The sequence below is a fragment of the Saimiri boliviensis genome, chromosome 4, assembly GCF_048565385.1.
Source record: "Saimiri boliviensis isolate mSaiBol1 chromosome 4, mSaiBol1.pri, whole genome shotgun sequence".
NCBI classification, from domain to species: Eukaryota; Metazoa; Chordata; class Mammalia; order Primates; family Cebidae; genus Saimiri; species Saimiri boliviensis.
In genome coordinates this window covers 42,291,392-42,310,981 of record NC_133452.1, presented here as the reverse complement: position 1 = coordinate 42,310,981, position 19,590 = coordinate 42,291,392, and positions in this window count along the sequence as shown.

Genomic DNA, 19,590 nt, shown 5'->3' with positions numbered 1-19,590 from the left:
CTGTATCCTAGGTACAATCCCGGTGTTTAAACTCTTTCTTGGGAAATACCCACCCCCCCACAAAGTGTGTGTCTTATGGGGTAAAACAGAAGAGGAGGGAGACAGAAAAATCAAGAGGGTTTCCTGCCTTCTCTTCTCCTGTTACCATTTTCCTTTTGCCCACTCAGTGTTACCCTTGCTCTACTCCAGGCCATGGTGAGAAGCATCTCCTGACCCTGACTCTCCCTGCTTCCCAGCCTTTTCCTGAAGAAGGGAAGACCCTGTACAGATGCCTCAACACCTTTCTTCGAACTCCCCTCCTAGCGGGAGGGAAATTTACTTGCCCCTCTGATCAACCCACAACCCCTATCCTATGCCCAAACATCCTGAGTCTTCTAAATCCTTGGTTTATTTACTCAGTCTAAATAATTTAGATTAAAAAGACAAAGACTCAGAATTTGTAAGCCATGTTTATCTCAATATGCTGCCTGTATTAGTCCATTCTTACATTGCTATAAATACCTAAGACTAGGTGATTTATATAGAAAAGAGGTTTAATTGGCTCACGATCCTGCAGGCTGTAAAAGAAGCATAGCAGCTTCTGCTTGGCTTCTGTGGAGGCCTCAGAAAACTTACAATCATGGCAGAGGTGAGGGGGGAAGCAGTCACATCTTACATGGCTGGAACAGGAGGAAGAGAGAGCACAGGGTGGTATGCACACTTTTAAACAACCATCTCTCTCAAGAAATCTGTCTCAAGGACAGAACCAAGAGAATGGTGCTAGACCATTCATGAAGGATCCACCTCCATGGTCCAATCATGTCTCACCTCTGTGATCAACCAGGTATTGGGGATTACAATTGAACCTGAGATTTGGATGAGGACACAGATCTAAGCCATATCACTTTCTTTGCTTGAGTTGGCCAGACAATAATTCATACCAATGATATGCTTAAAGATATAGGTTCTATCTGATAAACTATGAGCCATTTACAATAACATTCAATCTCAAGATTGTTTCTGGGAGCTCTGATGTCTCTGATTTTATAATATACTCAAGGACTTCCATAAAACATGCAATATGGTTTTATGGGAAGTAGTTTGAATGCTGTTGTCCATTACCTAGTGTGACATTATTTTAGAAAGAAATTCTTTCCAGTATTCCAAGTTTCTGTGAGGAAGATTTTTCTGGATGTGATTTTCTGGGGTCTCCTGAGATTGTGCCCTGTTCATGGTGCTGCATCCTGTTCACAGAGCAAATTGGAATTCAGAGTCCTCCCCACCTCTCACCCTGCCCAGTCTAAAAATTGGCCTAATAATGACCCTAAAGAGAAAGTTAGAAATCAGAACACAGCATAGCCAATGGTGAACTTACACTGAACCTAGGCCTGTGAAGGTTCTTGAGCTACAGCCTCTGCCCCTGACATGTTCTAATGTCCAGTCAGAAACAGGATGGAAATAGCAATGATTACAAGAAGTGTTCTGTTATGTTTTCTGACTCAGAAATAAAATGAGAAGGGGTAATAGCTCAAATTAGCTTTAGGCTGCTTAGTGTGTGGAGTTTTATCTAAAATGTGAAAGTAAATGGGAGTTATATATATATATATTCATATATATATATAATTTAAGTAATATATTGTATTTAATCTAATATATACAAAATATATCAATATGTAATCAATACAGAAGTAATTCATGAGATATTTTACATTCTCATATTGGTAGTGAGTCTTCAAAAATTTGTGTGTATTTTACACTTACAGCATATCATTAGTGGTTTTGCCAAAGATATAAAAAATAAATGTTATGAAATGTATGATAACGTATTCATTACATTTATCTTTATTTTATTACTCATCACATCACCTATCAACAAAACACCAAGACATGTGTAACAGTAATTGAATTTAGTCAAATTTGGCATATTGCAGACTTTCAGTCATAGTTTTACACGTATTTTGCAATTTTGTTGCTATGGTGGTAAGTGACATATGGAATATGGGTCTCCTTTTGTACTATTACCCTAAGCTCCACTAATGTTAGGGGCAGGCCTGATTTATTTCTTTCCACACTACAACCAGGTTCAATTGGATAAGAGACTACAGGAGCCCACATCATCTTTCCTGACAGCACTTAACACTATGCCTTTTTATTCCTGAACATTGTCTGACATAACCTATAATTATCTTCAACCTTTTCCCTTTTAATGAATAAATATTTAAACTAATGTGGTTTCTTTTTTCAGTCTATGGGTTCTTTCACTTTTATTATCTATCTGATGTATAACAAATTTCAAATAGCACATAAGGAAAAAGGCTGAGAAAGTTCAAGTGATGTGACTAACATTTAACAATGTCTCGGGGCTTCTCCTAAGTTCTTACTCTTTCAAATATATCTTGTTGCCTCATTTTGGGTGTGATTTAGGCCAGAGGATATGGGAATGAGAAAGCCTTTTAGGTGGAAGAAACAGTATGAGCAAAGAAGCAGAAAATAGCAGTTCAGCTGAAGCCAATGGACTGTGTCAAGGAAAGATAAAAAATATGGGAACGAACAGGGCTGTGTTGATGAAGCCTTGGATGTCAGGGTTGGGGTTTTGCATTTTATTCTGATAACTGAAGCAATATTCTTTACAGAAAGTAATTGAAATAAAATACTTTTATTTTTTATTAATAAAAATGCTGTCAATGTACTTGAGAGGAAGCTGGTATTCATCTGAGTAGGAGTAGGAGGAGAGATCAGTAGTTAAATTTGCACTTGTGATGATAAGCATCTGCTGCCTACACCTTCCAACTGTTCTGCCTTCCTAATCCTGACCAACTGGTTCTTCAGTGTGTTTATGCTGCTGGTGGTAAAGGTGGGAAGGTTACATAGGATATAGGTATCGGTTTCAACTTGTACCATTTTTTTCTCACATGCCCACATGAGGATGAATTAGTCACATTTTTGCACACTAAGGACAAGGCACTTATTTTTTCAACTGACATATAATATTTTTATAAACTTCTTAAGAGGGATATAAAAATCATGTGTTTAGATTTTTTAAAAACATTATCAACACAGCAGTCAGAGTAATCCCTTTAAAACATGTGTGAGATCATGCCATGTCTTTGCTTAAAACCCTGAAATGGCTCTTCTACTCAGGGGGAAAGTGTAGCAGGAGTGGCCACAGGAAACGGATCTCTAGGACACCGAATACAAGAGGAAGGAGGGTTTATTCGGCAGGGAGCCTTGGGTGGTAATCTGTCCAAAACCCAGCTCCCCTAACAAAGGAAGGTTCTGCCTTTATATAGGCTTATACTTTAGATGTTACACGTGGAAGAATCTTAGGTTTACCTATGAAAAGGGTCTCGGTTTACAGTCTCAGGAATTACATATGAAAAGGGTTTCGGTTTACAGCCTCAGGAATTACATATGAAAAGTTTTCGGTTTACAGTTTTAGGAATCACATATGAAAAGGGGAAGTTGATCTGAGATGCCTGGGTCTCCCTCTTCAAAAGCGTAAGTCCTTAAAACATCCTACAAGGCCCTACACAACCTGGTTCCTTATTACCTTTCTAGTTTCTCTTCTATTTCTCTCTCTTTTGCTAAACCTTTGCACTCTGGAGTCTTTGCTGGGCCTCTGATACACTAGGCATGCTACTAGGCACACTGCTGCCTCAGGACGTTTTAACTCACCATTTTCTCTGTCTAGAACAAGCTTGTCTAACCCATGGCCTGTGAGTCACATGTGATTTTGAATACAGCCCAATACAAATTTATAAACTTGCTTAAACCATTATGAGATTTTTTGGTGATTTTTATTTTTAGCTTATCAGCTATCATTAGTGTTAGTGTATTTTGTGTGTGGCCCAAGACAGTTCTTTCAATGTAGCCCAGGGAAGCCAAAAGATTGGAGACCCTTGGCCTGGAGCACTCTTCCACAAATACCAAAAGAGGTTACTTCCTCCCCTCCTCATGGTTCTTGCTCAGATTTCCTCTTCTCAGTGAGAGAGGCCTCTCTAATCACTTTCTAAATGGAATCCTCACACCAGCATAGCATATCCTCTTTCTATTTCATTTTCCAACATATCATCTGACATTCTACATCTTTTATTTATGTATTGTTTTCAGTCTCTCTTCTTCTGCTAGAAAATAAGCACCCAGGGAAGGTATTTGAGCCGTTTTGTCCATGTTCATATTTCTCAAGACCTTAAAACCATGCCTGACACATACAGGTACTTAATAAATAGTTGTCAAAACAACAGAGGCCTTTTACTTCCTGATGGTTGGGCATAACATCTTTTTGAACATCTCAGTTTATTAAAGAAATTGCTAATCTTATTGATTTCAATGAATCTAGAGAAATTTCTTCATCCTCCTGATTATTTTGGGTTTCTGTGTTAGATGTTTTATTATTTTTTTTCCTGGGGTTGGCAATGTCACCAGGGTTTTAGTTAGTGTGACTAAAGATAAACAGTTTCTTCTAGCTCAGAGACTGGGGCATGTCAAAGCCTGGGTATAGAGAATTTTTATAATTTTATGTTGCCTTGGCATCCATTCTGAGTATAAGTTTAACTTTCTCATACTAGAATCAGGGGTTAGTCACCCTTGAAACAGTTTCCAGGTCTGCATCCCACCCAAATGGCTGAAGCCAATGGTCAAAGGTAAGAACTGGACATCTCCCCCGCTAGCAGATTGGAACCCCTGCTTTCCTACTGCTTCCTTTAACAGACCATATAGGCATTTGCCCTTGAACTTAGTAACTTACAGCCTAGTCACTTGTCTATACTGTTAGTTGCCATGCACACTCTTTCTCAGTGCCTGATTCTTCATGTTCACCTCATGTGCCAGGGGATGGAAGATTGCCCTCCAGATTCATTGCGCCCTCTTTGTCCAGATTCTGTAAGTAAGAATCTTTGACCTTCCTATTTTGGTGGTGTTTTGAATTTGCTCCATCCATTCTCAAGAACCAGACTATGGGCTAGGATTTCCCTGGGAGGCTAGGGCTAACACACAGTTGAGCTCTCAGCCCCAGAATGATGGTTAGGTAGGTGTAAACTAAACACAGGTCAGATAAGAGCCACAACAGCTCTTCCAGTATAAATAAGTTCCCCATGTGAGCAACTACGTTTTGTGGGTCAAGCAACTGGATGTTACACCCTTCCCTAAGTGAAATACCCACATCCAACTCCCCCTCATTTATCTTAGCAGGGCTGCTAGTAGGGCAGGGTTGCTAGCCACTCTGTTAATGGAACCCCAATTTATCTGTGGGCTCCCAAGACACTGGGACTTTGTGAAATCTCTGTCTGCTGGCTGGGATATGGATACCATCTGTGACCAGATATATTATTACTTAATCTGTCTAGTCCATCATTTTCACTCTAATTATATCTTACATGTATTTAATTTGTTTTTTTGCAATATTGTTTCATGCTCACCAACCCCCTAACTTTGAAAAGGGTTGAAAGCATGCATATTTTCTGTCTGTACCCAGTTTTAATACTTGAAGGCAAAGAACCAGGTTTCTATGATGTTCAAAATGATGGTGTGCACAGAGGCTCAATAAATGCAAGTTGATTTAGTGCAGTGATTACTATCTTTTAATGCCATAGAAATTATAGTCATAACCCGTGGGTATCAATTATACCAAGCTATATAAGATCCATAGAGAAAAAATAAATTTTTATGGCCTTAAAAATATCAACAAATGTGGAATCAGAAAATGGAAGGAAAAAAACAATTAAAAGAGTTATTTTATATTATACTGCTTCAATTTTTTTCTTCTTTTGAGACGGAGTGTCACTCTGTCACCAGTCTGGAGTGCAGTGGCATTAACTCTGCTCACTGCAACCTCCGCATCCCTGGTTCAAGTGATTCTCCTGCCTCAGCCTCTCGAGTAGCTGGGATTACAGGTGTGTGCCACCATGCCCAATTAATTTTTGTATTTTTAATAGAGATGGGGTTTCACTATGTTGGTCAGGATAGTCTTGATCTCTTGACCTCATGATTCACCCGCCTCAGCCTTCCAAAGTCCTGGGATTACAGGAGTGAGCTACTGTACCCAGCCGTTAATGTTTTTATCTAATTATTTAAACATTGAAAACATTTTCAGAATTCTAATCAATCCTATTTGTCCTACTGTCCTTGCTTTCATATATTTTATAAAAGTAATTGGTATAATATTCATAAAAACAATTTTAGTGATCTCTTCAAATCCATAGATTCTCCTTACATTTCACTCCCAGAGAATTTTAGATGTGGGACCAAGGTCTATTGAAGAAAGTATTTTGATGTAGCCTTTATTATGTTGCCTCAGTAAGATTGAAGATAACTATTTCAGCCCTGATCTGGAAAGATAAAGAGGCAATGTTTTCTATCCCAAGATCAGACCTATTGGGAAGTCTTAAAGCTCCACCCTAATTGATTCTAAACCAGTTGTTACTGCTGTCTCATTCACTTCCTCTCTGCCATGCTTCTTCCCAGTTTCTTGGTTATCTCAAGGCCTTTGGGAAACAAGACTATTCTTCAGAAAATGTTCAAGGTCCTTAAATACACAGACTATTTATTAGAGATGATAATAACCCAAGTTTCTCATATATATAAAAATGTTTTTTGAATTTCTGGGCACTGCTACAAAGACAGAGTTGACATAGTGTATATCTTTTAGATACTGAGCATCCATGAGTGACTTTGACAGCTCAATGACACCCATAACAATCTTGCCAAGATTAGTTGTCTGAACATTTATGGTCTTGTAGTGTGGCAGTCCTAGGTTCCCAGGCAAATATTATTTAAAAATATAAGGAATAGGGCTGGGCTTTGTCGCCCAGACTAGAGTGCAATGGCACAATCTTGGCTCACTGCAACCTCTGCCTCCTGGGTTCAAGCAATTCTTCTGCCTCAGCTTTCCGAGTAGCCGGGATTATAGGCTCCCATCATGCTGCCTGGCTAATTTTTGTATTTTTGTAGAGATGGGGTTTTACCATGTTGGCCAGGCTGGTTTTGAACTCCTGACCTCAAGTGATCCACCTGCCTTGACCTCGCAGAGTGCTGGGATTACAGGCATTAGCCACCATGCCCAACCTGTGCAGTTTTCTTAAATACCAATTTCTTCTTCCATTGAATTTTGATGGTAATGCCAAATTTGCAGAGCTGTTTTGAATGTTCCACTTTGTAAACTCTAGAAAGTTCTGGAAATGTAGGTGTATCATTATAATTTCTGTTCAGTACCATCTATTATTTATACTAGTTACCTTATTTCTTCATCCATTATTCTAAAGTTTTTAAGAGTGCTGTATAGCTCTTATAACTTGTTTCCCCAGTATGCTTGGCTAAATGTCCTTTCTATTCTATATGAACAAAAATATTTGTCAATTAATGAACGAGATTTGATACAGTGATAAAATGCTTTCAGATTATCTCATATTTGACATCTTTTTCATTGGTTGGTAACATGTGAAGATAGTGTAGCAGGAGCGGCCATGGGAAACGGATCTCTCAGACACCGAATATTGGAGGAAGGAGTTTATTCAGCTGGGATCAAGGTGGTATATTTGCCTACTATCCAAGCTCGCCTAACAAAGGAAAGTTCCTTCTTTATGTAGGCTTATACTTTAGATGTTACAGGTGGAAGAATCTTAGGTTTATAGCTTAACATATGAAAAGGGTCTCAGTTTACAGTCTTAGGAATTACATATGAAAAGGGTTTCAGTTTACAGTCTTAAGAATGAAAAGGAGAAGTTGATCTGAGATGCCTGGGTCTCCCTTTTCATTAGGGCTTAATTCTTTTCATTGTTGTTAATTACAGGAGATTTGAGGTAATTTAAAACATAACTATTGATACAAGAGCTATATATTCTGTATATTAATTTAAAAAATTGTACACTTCTTTTTTTCGTCTCCCCGCTGTAAAATCAATGCTGAATTGGATCAAATGCTAGCTTTCATGCACTTTCAGTTTTGAAAGTTAGGACACAGGCCAGGTGCAGTGGCTAAGGCCTCTAATCCCAGCACTTTAGGAGGCCGAGGCGAGTGGATCAAAAGGTCAAGGGATCGAGACCATCCTGGCCAACATGGGGAAATCACGTCTCTACTAAAGATACAAAAATTAACTGGGTGTGGTGGCGCATACCTGTAATCCCCCCTACTCGGGAGGCTGAGGCAGGAGAGTTGATTGAACTTGGAAGGTGGAGGTTGCAGTGAGCCAATAATGTGCCACTATATTCCAGGCTGGCAACACAGTGAGAGTCTGTCTCAGAAAAATTAAAAAAAAGAAAAGAAAGTTAGGATGCAGCTTTGAGTCTCTCTGACTGCAGACCAACTTGTAATTTAACCTACCAGAGACTGGATGTGTATCAAAATACAGTGGCTTTACTTAGAGCTTTTAAACAGCAACAGAAGTGGAAAAGCTGCAGATGGAGTAGAAAAAGAGAAAGGATACTTTGTTTTAGGGCCTTTTTTTTTTTAGTCCATTGATCACAAGGCATCAGTGGCTGCTTCCGAAATGGGCCAGTAGAGTTTCCTAGGTATACTTTGTTGCAGGAGTGGCCACGGGAAACATCTCTCGGACATTGAATATTGGAGGAAGGAGTTTATTCAGCTGGGAGCCAGGTGGCATATTTGCCTACTATCCAAGCTCGCCTAACAAAGGAAGGTTCCTTCTTTATATAGGCTTATACTTTACATGTTACATGTGGAAGAATCTTAGGTTTATAGCTTAACATATGAAAAGGGTCTCTGTTTACAGTCTTAGGAATTACTTATGAAAAGGGTTTCAGTTTACAGTCTTAGGAATTACATATGAAAACAGCTTCAGTTTACAGTCTTAGGAATGAAAAGGGGATGGTTACAGTCTTAGGAATGAAAAAGGGAAGTTGATCTGAGATGCCTGGGTCTCCCTCTTCAACTTTACTTGGTATCTAGGTCAAACCTGACAGCCTGCAATAGAGCAAGAAAAACATGTAATACAGTCAACTAGATTATTTAAACAGCCACCTTTCTCTTATTCTTAGGAGGCTGAGCAAATCGTTTTTCTATGTGAGTATAAAATTTATCACCCATGTTCAATGCTTTAAAGCATAGATGAAGGCAACCTGAGAATCACTCAGTATTCTTTCTCCCCTTATCTTTTATATCTGCTACCAAGTTATCAGTAATGTCTCACTGTACTTCCAATGAGGGCAGAGGGTGTTGGGCTTCCCTTAAAGAGGGAGAAAAAAGAACAACAAAGATATATATATTTTTTTCACACTTCCTAGTTGTTTTGAATGTTTTAGGGTATTTACTACAAATAAAACATATGTCTTTGACACCAGAAGAAAGAGGCACACCTCAAAAATTATGCTCCTTTTCTAAGAAGGTATACCATTTCACAAAATAATGAGGAACTGCATTCATGCTTCTGAAATGAAAATGGAAGTGGTGTGTCATATTTTAAGCTCAACATGGCTTCCTAGAATGTAAATTTTACTTGAAAATTTGTATTTAAAGTACAATTTCAATCAAACCAAACACTGCATGTTCTCACTCATAACTGGGAGTTGAAAAATGAGAACACATGGACACAGGCAGGGAAACATCACACACTGGGGTCTGTCGGGGGTGCTAGTGGAGGGATAGTATTAGGAGAAATACCTAATGTAGATCACAGGTTGATGGGTGCAGCAAACCACCATGGCAAAGGTATACCTATGTAACAAACCTGCACGTTCTGCATATGTACCCCAGAATTTAAACTGTAATAACAAAAAACAACCCAAGTTTATATTGTCTACAACACACTAACTTCAAATACAACAATGCAAGTAGGTTGAAAGTAAAGATGGAAAAAGATATGTAAACATTAACTTAAAAAAAGCAGAACCTGAATATATTAATATAAGATAAACTGGAAGTCAGAGAAAAGAAAATTACCAAGCACAATGGGAGATTATATAATGATAAAAGGATCAATACACCAAGGAGACATAGAAACTGAATTCAAGATACATGAAGCAAAAATTGATAGAACCTAATTCAAAATTATAGTTGAGGATGTTAAACAACACTCTCTCAACAATTGATAGAAGGACTAGATAGAAGATCATCAAGGATATAGAAGACAGAACTACACAACCAACCAACAGGATCTAATAAAAATATACAGAACACTCTACATAAAAAAAGCAGAATACACATTCTTTTCAAGTGCTCATGAAGCTTTTGCTGATACAGATCATATCCCAAGGCATAAAATAAACCTAATAGACTTAAAGCAATAAAAACCATACAAAATAAATATGCTCTCTGACCACAATGGAATCAAACTGAAATCAATAGCAGAAAAACCTCCAAAACCCTTGGAAGTCAAATAATGTACTTTGAAATAATCCATGGGTTAAAGAGAAAATCTCAAAGAAAAATTTTAAAAGAACTAGAATTGAATAAAAATGAAAATACAATGTAGCAAAATTTGTGGAATGCAGTTAATACATTGCTGAGAAGAACATTTATAACATTAAATATTTGTATTAGAAAAGGAGAAAGGTCTTAAATGAATAATCTAAGCTCTTACCTCAAGAAACTAGAACAGGCTGGGTGCGTTGGTTCACACCTGTAATCTCAGCACTTTGGGAAGCCAAAATGGGCAGATCACCTGAGGTCAGGAGTTTGAGACCAGACTGACCAACATGGAGAAACCCCATTTCTACCAAAATACAAAATTATATGGGTGTGGTGGTGCATGCCTGTAATCCCAGCTACTTTGGAGGCTGAGGCAGGAGAATCACCTGAATCTGGGAGGTGCAGGTTGTGGTCAGCTGAGATGGCACCATTGCATTCTAGCCTGGGCAACAAGAGTGAAACTCTGTGAAAGGAAGAAAGGAAGAAAGAAATAAAGGAAGAAAGAAGAAAGAAAGAAAAAGAAAGAAGGAAAGAAAGAAAGAGAAAGAGAAGGAGGGAGGAAGGGAGGGAGGGAAGGAAGGAAGGAGGGAAGGAAGGAAGGAAGGAAGGAAGGAAAGAAGGAAGGAGAGAAGGAAGGAGAGACGGAAGGAAGGAAAGAACCAGAAGAAAAATTAGCAAAATTGACCCAAAGCAAATTGAATAAAGGAAATAATAAAGATAAGAGCAGAGATCAGTGGAATTGAAAACAGAAACTAGTAGCCAGGCATGGTGGCTCATGCCCGTAATCCCAGCACTTTGGAAGGCTGAGGTGGGTGGATCACCTGAGGTTGCGAGTTCAAGACCAACCTGACCTATGTGGAGAAACCCTGTCACTACTAAAAAAAAAGACAAAAAAAATTAAGAAAAAAAAACAAAACAAAAACAAAACAGAAACTAGAGAAAACCAATGAAAGAAGAAAAAGCTGGTTGTTTGAAAAGATCAGTGAAATTAATAAAACTCTAGCAAGACTGATTAATATTAAAAAATAGAAGACACAAATTAGCAATATCAAAAACAAAACAGGCAATATCTTTACATATTATGCAGCCATTAAAAGGATAATAAAGGAAACACTATAAACAGCTCTGCATATACAAATACAGCAATTTAGAAGAAATAGACCAAATCCTCTGAAAAGTCAAACTACCAAACATCTAACCTGAATGACATGATCTAATTAGTCTAACAATAAAAAAAAAGTTAAATCTATAGTGTAAAAATAATTTTAAAAAGACATCTCCATGTACAGATTATTTCACTGGCGCATACTACCAAATATTTAAGTAAGAATTAGTATTAATTCCAATTCTTTTTTTTTTTTTTTTTTTTTTTTGAGACGGAGTTTCACTCTTGTTACCCAGGCTGGAGTGCAATGGCACGATCTCGGCTCACCACAACCTCCGCCTCCTGAGTTCAGGCAAGTCTCCTGCCTCAGCCTCCTGAGTAGCTGGGATTATACGCATGCGCCACCATGCCCAGCTAATTTTTTGTATTTTTAGTAGAGACGGGGTTTCATCATGTTGACCGGGATGGTCTCAATCTCTTGACCTCGTGATCCACCGGCCTCGGCCTCCCAAAGTGCTGGTATTACAGGCTTGAGCCACCGCGCCCGGCTAATTCCAATTCTACATAATCTCTTTGAGAAAACAGAAGTGGAGGAAACACTTCCCAACCCTTTTTTCTTTTTTTCTTTTTTTCTTTTTCTTTCTTTCTTTTTTTTTTTTTTCTTTTGAGACAGAGTCTCACTCTGTTGCTCAGACTGGAGTGCAATGGCAAGCTTGGGCTCACCCTCTGACTTCTGAGCTCAAGCAATTCTCCTATTTCAGCCTCCTGAGTAGCTGGAACTATAGGTGTGCCCCATCATGCCCAGTCAATTTTTGTATTTTTTTGTAGATATGGGGTTTGCCATATTGCCCAGGCTGGTCTTGAACTCCTGGGCTCAAGAGATTCTCCTGCCTTAGCCTTCCAAAGTGCTGGAATTACAGGCATGAGCACTGCTTTCAGCCCCAACTTTTTTTATGAGGTTAGTAGTATCCTAATGCCCAAACCACATAGCACAAAGAAGAAAAACAACCAACTGATCAATATCTCTCAATCTCTCAAGAATTTAGACACAGAAATCCTCAACTACATACTAGCACATTGAATCCAATGGTGTGTGTATGTGTATATATATATATATATATATATATATATATATATATATATATATATATAAAATGACCAAGTAGGGTTAGTTCCAGAAATAATATAAGCCTGGTTCAATATTAAAAGTTAATATATCATCTGTAAGATAGTAACAAAAGATCCATTTGTATCACTGAAGCCCTAGAAAATAAGACTGGGTACTAAAGATTATTCAAAGAAATAATGGCTGAAAACTTCCCAAATTCAGTGAAAGACATAAACCTACTAGTTCAAAATACTGAGTGAAACTCAAACAAGATAAACTTATTAAAGAAATCTATGCCAAGGCATATCATACTGAAACTTCTGAAAACTAAATTAAAAAAACAAAACAGTAAACTCTTAGAACACACTGTAGAGAAACATTGCATTATCTATAGAGGGGTATTATTAGAGTTAAAGTGATTTTTTTTTTTTTCTTTTTTAAGATGGGGTTTCTCCATGATGGCCAGGCTGGTCTTGAACTCCTGACCTCAGGTGATCCATCCACCTCGGCCTCCCAAAGTGCTGGGATTACAGGCATGAGCCACCGTGCCCTGCCTAAAGTGAATTTTTTATCTGAACCTATGAAAGCAAGGAGAAAGTGGTACAACGTTGTTCTGGTGTCAACCTCAGTAAAAATATTCACAGGAAGAATGGGAAAATAAACACATTCTCTGGTGAAAGTAACCTAAGAAAGTTTTTTTACCAGAAGAACTACCCTTAAAAAATGTCTAAAAGGATGTTCTCTAAAGAGAAAGGAAACACTAACAGAAGGAGGCTGGGATTTCAGGAAGGAATTTAAAAAGGAAATGGGTAAAAATAATAGACTATATTTTTGTCTCATGAGTTTTTAAACCATGTTTGAAGTTGAAATGAGAATTATAACCTCATCTGATATAGTGCTTAAAATATGTAGAGAAAATATTGAAGACATTTATATTTAAAAGTGTGGTGAGTAAAAGGATCTAAACAAAGATAAGATTCCTACACTTCTCCCAAAGTGATAAGATGTTGATACTAGTAGACTGTAACAGGCAATGTCTGAACATTGTAATGAAAGCAACCATTAAAAACTATACAAATAGATACATTGAGAAACAGTCTAGATAAACCAAACTAGTGCTCTAAAATGTATCTCGGTTACTCACAAGAGAATGAGAAATGGGAAAAAGAGGAATGAGAATGAGAAAAAAATGAAACTCCATCTAAATTTCACAACTTAAAGAACCTAACTCAAAATGGATCACAGATGTAAATGTAAAACATGAAACTATAAAACTTTTAGAATATAGTATAGGAGAAAATCTTTGGGAGCTAGGGCAAGGTAAAGTTTCTCGGACCTGACACTAGAAACATGATCCATTAGTGAAAACAATTAATAAATTAGACTTCATTAAAATAAAAACTTTCCCCACAAAACACTCTGTGAGGAGGTTGAAAAGTCAGACTACAGATTGGAATAAAATAACTGTGGCTCACATCTGCAGTATCTGACAAAGATGCTGCAGACAAAGTCCCTCTATAAAGAACTCTCACAACTCAATATTTAAAAAATCCCATTTGAAAATGGGCAAAAGAAATGTAAAAACATTTTGTCAAAAATGACACATGCATTGCAAATGAGCACATTTTAATATATTCAACATCATTAGCGTTTAGGAAATGCAAATTAAAACCACAATGAGATAATAGTATACATCTATCAGAACATCCAAAATACAAAATAATTATATAGTTGGCCCTCCCTATGTGATACTTGTCATTTTATGTAAAAGACTTGAACATCAGAGGATATGGTATCAGTCAGAGGAGGTGTCCTATAATCAATCTCCTGTGAAAATGAAAGGCGGACTGTAATAACAGATACCAGGGAGGATGTGGAGAAAACTGGATTTCTCGTACATTGCTGTTTGGAATGGAAATGGTGCAGTCACTGTGAAAAATAGTCTGCCAGATTTTACAAATCTAAATATGTAGTTATTGTACAATGAGGAATTATTTTTGGGGCATTTGTCCCAGAGATATTAAAACACATTCACACAAAACATTTATTTGAATGTTAAGAATAGTTTATATAGTAAAATACTGGAAATGGACTCAAATGTCTTTAAATGAGTATATGGTTGGAAAAAACTCCAGTACATCCACACAATAGGATACTACTCAGAAATAGAAAGTAATAAACTATTAATATTATGTGATAATCTGAATTAACTCCAAGGGCATTTTACTTACTGAAAAAAGTTAATTTCAAAATATTACATACTGTATGATTTCATTCATATAATACCCTCAAAAAGACAAAACTACGGAGATGGAGAACAGATCAGTAGCTGCCAGGCCACAGGGACAGGTGTAGTGAGGAAAGGGAGACACAAAGAGGTATTTGAAGGGAGTTTTTTTGTGGTGCTAAACAAATCTGTATTTTGACTATAGTGGTGGTTACACAAATTTGTACATGGAAAAGGGTGCATAGAAACACACACACATGCACACATGCACACAATGAATGCAGATTTTAAATACACCAATGTTTATTTCCCAGTTTAGATTTTGTATAAGATATCATCATCAGAGGAAGCTGAGTGAAGGGTGCATGGGACTTTTCTATTTTTACAACCTCCCATGAGTTTATTATCAGTTCATAATAAAAAGTTTAAAAAATGTGTTTGGTATATGCCAACTCAATGAACCTAAGACCATTTTATTTTCTTTGTTGGTGAATATTGTGCTGCTTTTATTTAAGCCTGGAAAGCATAAATTTTTATGTGCAATTGTTGATTAGAAAATTTGGCACTTCTGTGCTTGGAGAATAAAGTGGCATTAACATTGCACTCCCAAACAGTTGATTTGGGCAAGCTACTAGGGGAAGAACAGGGTGTGCTGAGGGTGCTCATGGCACTGCTTACCAGAGTAGAAGAGCTGAAAATTGTGATGTCTTCATGTAGACTCAGAGACCCACGCAGCCAATATTTTGATAAATTACTTTGCTACTGCGGGAATCACTGTTTTAGATCACACCCCACCGAAAGTCATTGATTCTAAAATGGAGTTTAAAAGTTTCTAAGTTACTCTCATTATATACTTTTTTTAATAAGCATGTGATTCCATTTAGTTCTACATCCTACTAATAGTAGATAAGTATCACCCTTGCTCCTCACTAAATTATCTGTTTTGTGTGTATGGTTACCATTTTTTTCCACTTGTACATTTAAAGTTTAATAATTTTAAAACTGTATTTCCAACAGGAAACACATATTGTGATTTAATACAGAAAGTTCGAATTTTAAAAATTTTAGTACAATCAGAAATCTGCAAAGATTGGAGAAATGAGGCTTTCCCAAAGAAACTGATGGTGAAAAATATCACAGGCCATTCTCTTTACTACTGAACTGCTAGTAGGTGGATGTCATCTAAAAATAGTGGATATACTCAGAGGCATATTTAAAATAGCTTTAATGTTGTGTAACTGCCAAAGGTTTGATCCTTATATCTTTTAGTGGATAAAATCCTGAGAATAATTACATAAGTCTTCATTGTTTTTTGTGGGTAACATAAAAATGAACTGTTCAAGCAACCAGAAAACATTGTATCAACAAAAGAAAAAAAATATTTACTAGGAATGAAAACCACAATTGAAAATTCAAAATTACTTGATAATTAACTTAAAGTCTATTTACAACAACAACAAGCCCCAAACAATCAAATAAAAACTTGGTAAATTTCACACTGTTAAAAAAAAAAAAATTCCACAATGTAGTTAGGGTCAAACTTGTATGGAGCTTGCAAAGAAACTGGTAAGGTGAAAAAGCCATACTTATTAAATGTCCAACCAAACAGTTGTAACATTCAAGAAGGATAGCCTGGAATGATTAGAGGAGAGATGAATCATAACCTTGATATTTAATTCACACTGGAAAGCATGGACACTAAGAATTTAGGAATGTAGTTACTGATCTTTGTTCACTAATTTTATAGGGATAATTTATACTAAAATAACCGGTAAAAATAATTTTTTAAAGATATATGAGATTTTGGCTGGGTGTGGTGGCTCAAACCTGTGATCTCAGCACTTTGGGAGGCCGAGGCAGGTGGATCATGAGGTCAAGAGATCGAGACCATCCTGGTCAACATGGTGAAACCCTGTCTCTACTAAAAATACAAAAAATTAGCTGGGCATGGTGGCACATGCCTGTAATCCGAGCTACTCAGGAGGCTGAGGCAGGAGAATTGCCTGAACCCAGGAGGCAGAGGTTGTGGTGAGCCAAGATCACGCCATTGCACTCCAGCCTGGGTAACAAGAGCAAAACTCTGTCTCAAAGAAAAAAAAAAAAAAAGATATATGGGATTTTAAAAAATGAATGGAATAACACATATGGATGGGTGAACACATGGAAACAAATCTGTGATGCTGACTTTGGTGGGAAAGGTAGCATTTCTGTATCTTGCAGGAATCAGCAGCCCTGCAGTCACTAACTAATAATACTTCCTCTCAAAGAATTTGTCTCTTGGTTTTCTGTTTTTATTTTTTTCTTTTCTTTCTTTTTTTTTTGTTTGACATGGATTCTTGCTCTGTTGCCCAGGCTGGAGTGCAATGGCACTATCTTGGCTCACTGCAACCTCTGCCTCCAAGGTTCAAGTGATTCTCCTGCCTCAGCCTCTTGAGTAGCCAGGATTACAGGAGCCCACCACTATGCCCAGCTTTTTGTATTTTTAGTAGAGATGGGGTTTGACCATGTTAGTCAGGCTGGTCACAAACATCTATTGTTTTTTTATTGTGTGTGCTTTACTGAGCTGGAAAGAAATGCTGGATTTTGTATAATATTAGTAGGAAAAAACATTTAGATGCTTTTCTTTTTAGATTAATCTGTAAAGAAATGGGAGATAAGGCCAGGCGGGCGAGGTGGCTCAGTTTTATAATCCCTGCACTTTGGGAGGCCCAGGTGGGTGGGTCACTTGAGGCCAGGAGTTCAAGATTAGCCTGGCCAACATGTTGAAACTCCATCTGTACTGAAAATACAAAAATTAGCCAGCCATGGTGGCAGGCACCTATAATCCCAGTTACTTGGGAGGCTGAGGTGGGAGAATCACTTGAACCCGGGAGGTGAAGATTGCAGCGAACTGAAATTGGGCCACTACACTCCAGCCTGGGCAACAGAGCAAGACTCTGTCTCAAAAAGAAGAAAAAGAAATGGGAGATAAGTTTGAAAACTTGCTCTTTTGACATATATATGTGCTGGTTTAAGCAGAGAAAAATACTGATCAGATTTTCAATTATTGGTATTACTCTTTTTAAAGTGAAGAACTAAAAACTTTTCAAAACAACGGCTAAAACATAGGTTAAAATGACGAATCATTGTTTTGCCTAAGGGTAAACTGGTTCTCAAAGTTGGTTTATTCAAGCCAAGATTTTTTTTTTTTTTTTAAATGGGGTTTCACCATGATGGCCAGGCTGATCTTGAACTCCTGACCTCAGGTAATCCACCCACCTCAGCCTCCTAAAGTGCTAGGATTACAGGCATGAGCCACCACGCCCAGCTCTCAGCCAAGACATTTTAAGGGGATCTTCTCCCTGAAAGTGAAATTGTGAAAGCTTTTATTGGTGAATTACATTTCACTTTTAATTCTGTTGCAATAAGATTGCAACAGAATTAAAGTGTGAGAGCTGTGAAGAGTTTTTATCGACAATAAAACTGTGAACACTAATTCAACTACATAAAATTAAAGTCTATGTAATTTGTTATTTTTCCTCCTTCAAAAAGTTCCTTGAACTATTGTTTTCTTAAGACAATAGAAGAGACAGCATTATGATATATCACATGATGCAAGTCCTTTGACCGTATGTTATTGTTTTAAGCCTGTTAAATTTAAGTTTTAAGCCTGTTAATTTGAAGAATTAAAATCTTTAATTCTTATTTAATTCCGTTAAATAACAGAATTTCTACCAGCAGTTGACTGAAACATTGAAGTGTGCTATCTCTTTAGTAGTATTCTGGTCATCTTGTCTAAGTGATTATATTATAAAATTTCCAAAACAGCAAAAAACCAGTGTCAATTTGTATGCACATTTTTCAGTGGGTTCAGGTTCTCAAAATATGCTGACATAAGAACAGAAATTACTGTACAATATAAATTCAGGTCAGCTTAAGTTTTTGAAATAAGCACATTTAGTGCCGCAAAAATTAAGCATGTGTGGCAAAAATCTGCACTCTCAATCCAGCTGTGACTAAACAAAGAGGCAGAGAACTTTTTTTTGTTGTTGTTGCTGATAACAAGCAATTGAAACGTTTCAAAATTTTATTAATTCACTCATACCGTAAGCGGCCTGAGATGATCTATGAAAATAGTTTGCTATTCACTTGACCCAGAAAACTCCATAAAATCATGTGAACCAAGAGTTTCAAATGTTTGTGTTCATTTTAAGAACACTCATGAGTCCATGCAGGCCATCAAGGGTATGCATAAACAAAAAGCCACTAAATATGTCACTTTATAGGAACAGTGTTCACTATTCTGATGTCACAAGGGTGGAGTTGATAGGTATGCCCAGGTCAAACAGTGGGGCTGGACACAGGGTAAGTGGTCCAGAAAGAGTGCTGAATTTTTGCTGCATGTGTTTAAAAATGCAGAGTTATGCTGAGTGAACTTAAGGATTTAGACAGAGAGTCTCTGGTCATTGAGCATATCCAGGTGAACAAAGCACTTAGGACACACGGCTAGACTTACAGAGCTCATGGTCTGATTAAATTCATACATTAACTCCCCTGCCTCACTGAGATGATCATTATGGAAAAGAAACAAATTGTTGCTAAACTAGAAGAGGGGGATCCACTGAAGAAAAAGATGTCCCAGAAGAAACTGAAGAAACAAAAACTTATATGATAATAACAAAATAAAATACATGCAAACAAAAGCTTTTTTTTAAAAAAAAATAGAAATCTTTATTCTTTTTTTTTTTGTTTTTTTTTGAGACAGTTTCACTCTGCTTCTCAGGCTTGAGTGCATTGATACAATCTTGGGTCACTGCAACCTCTGTCTCCCAG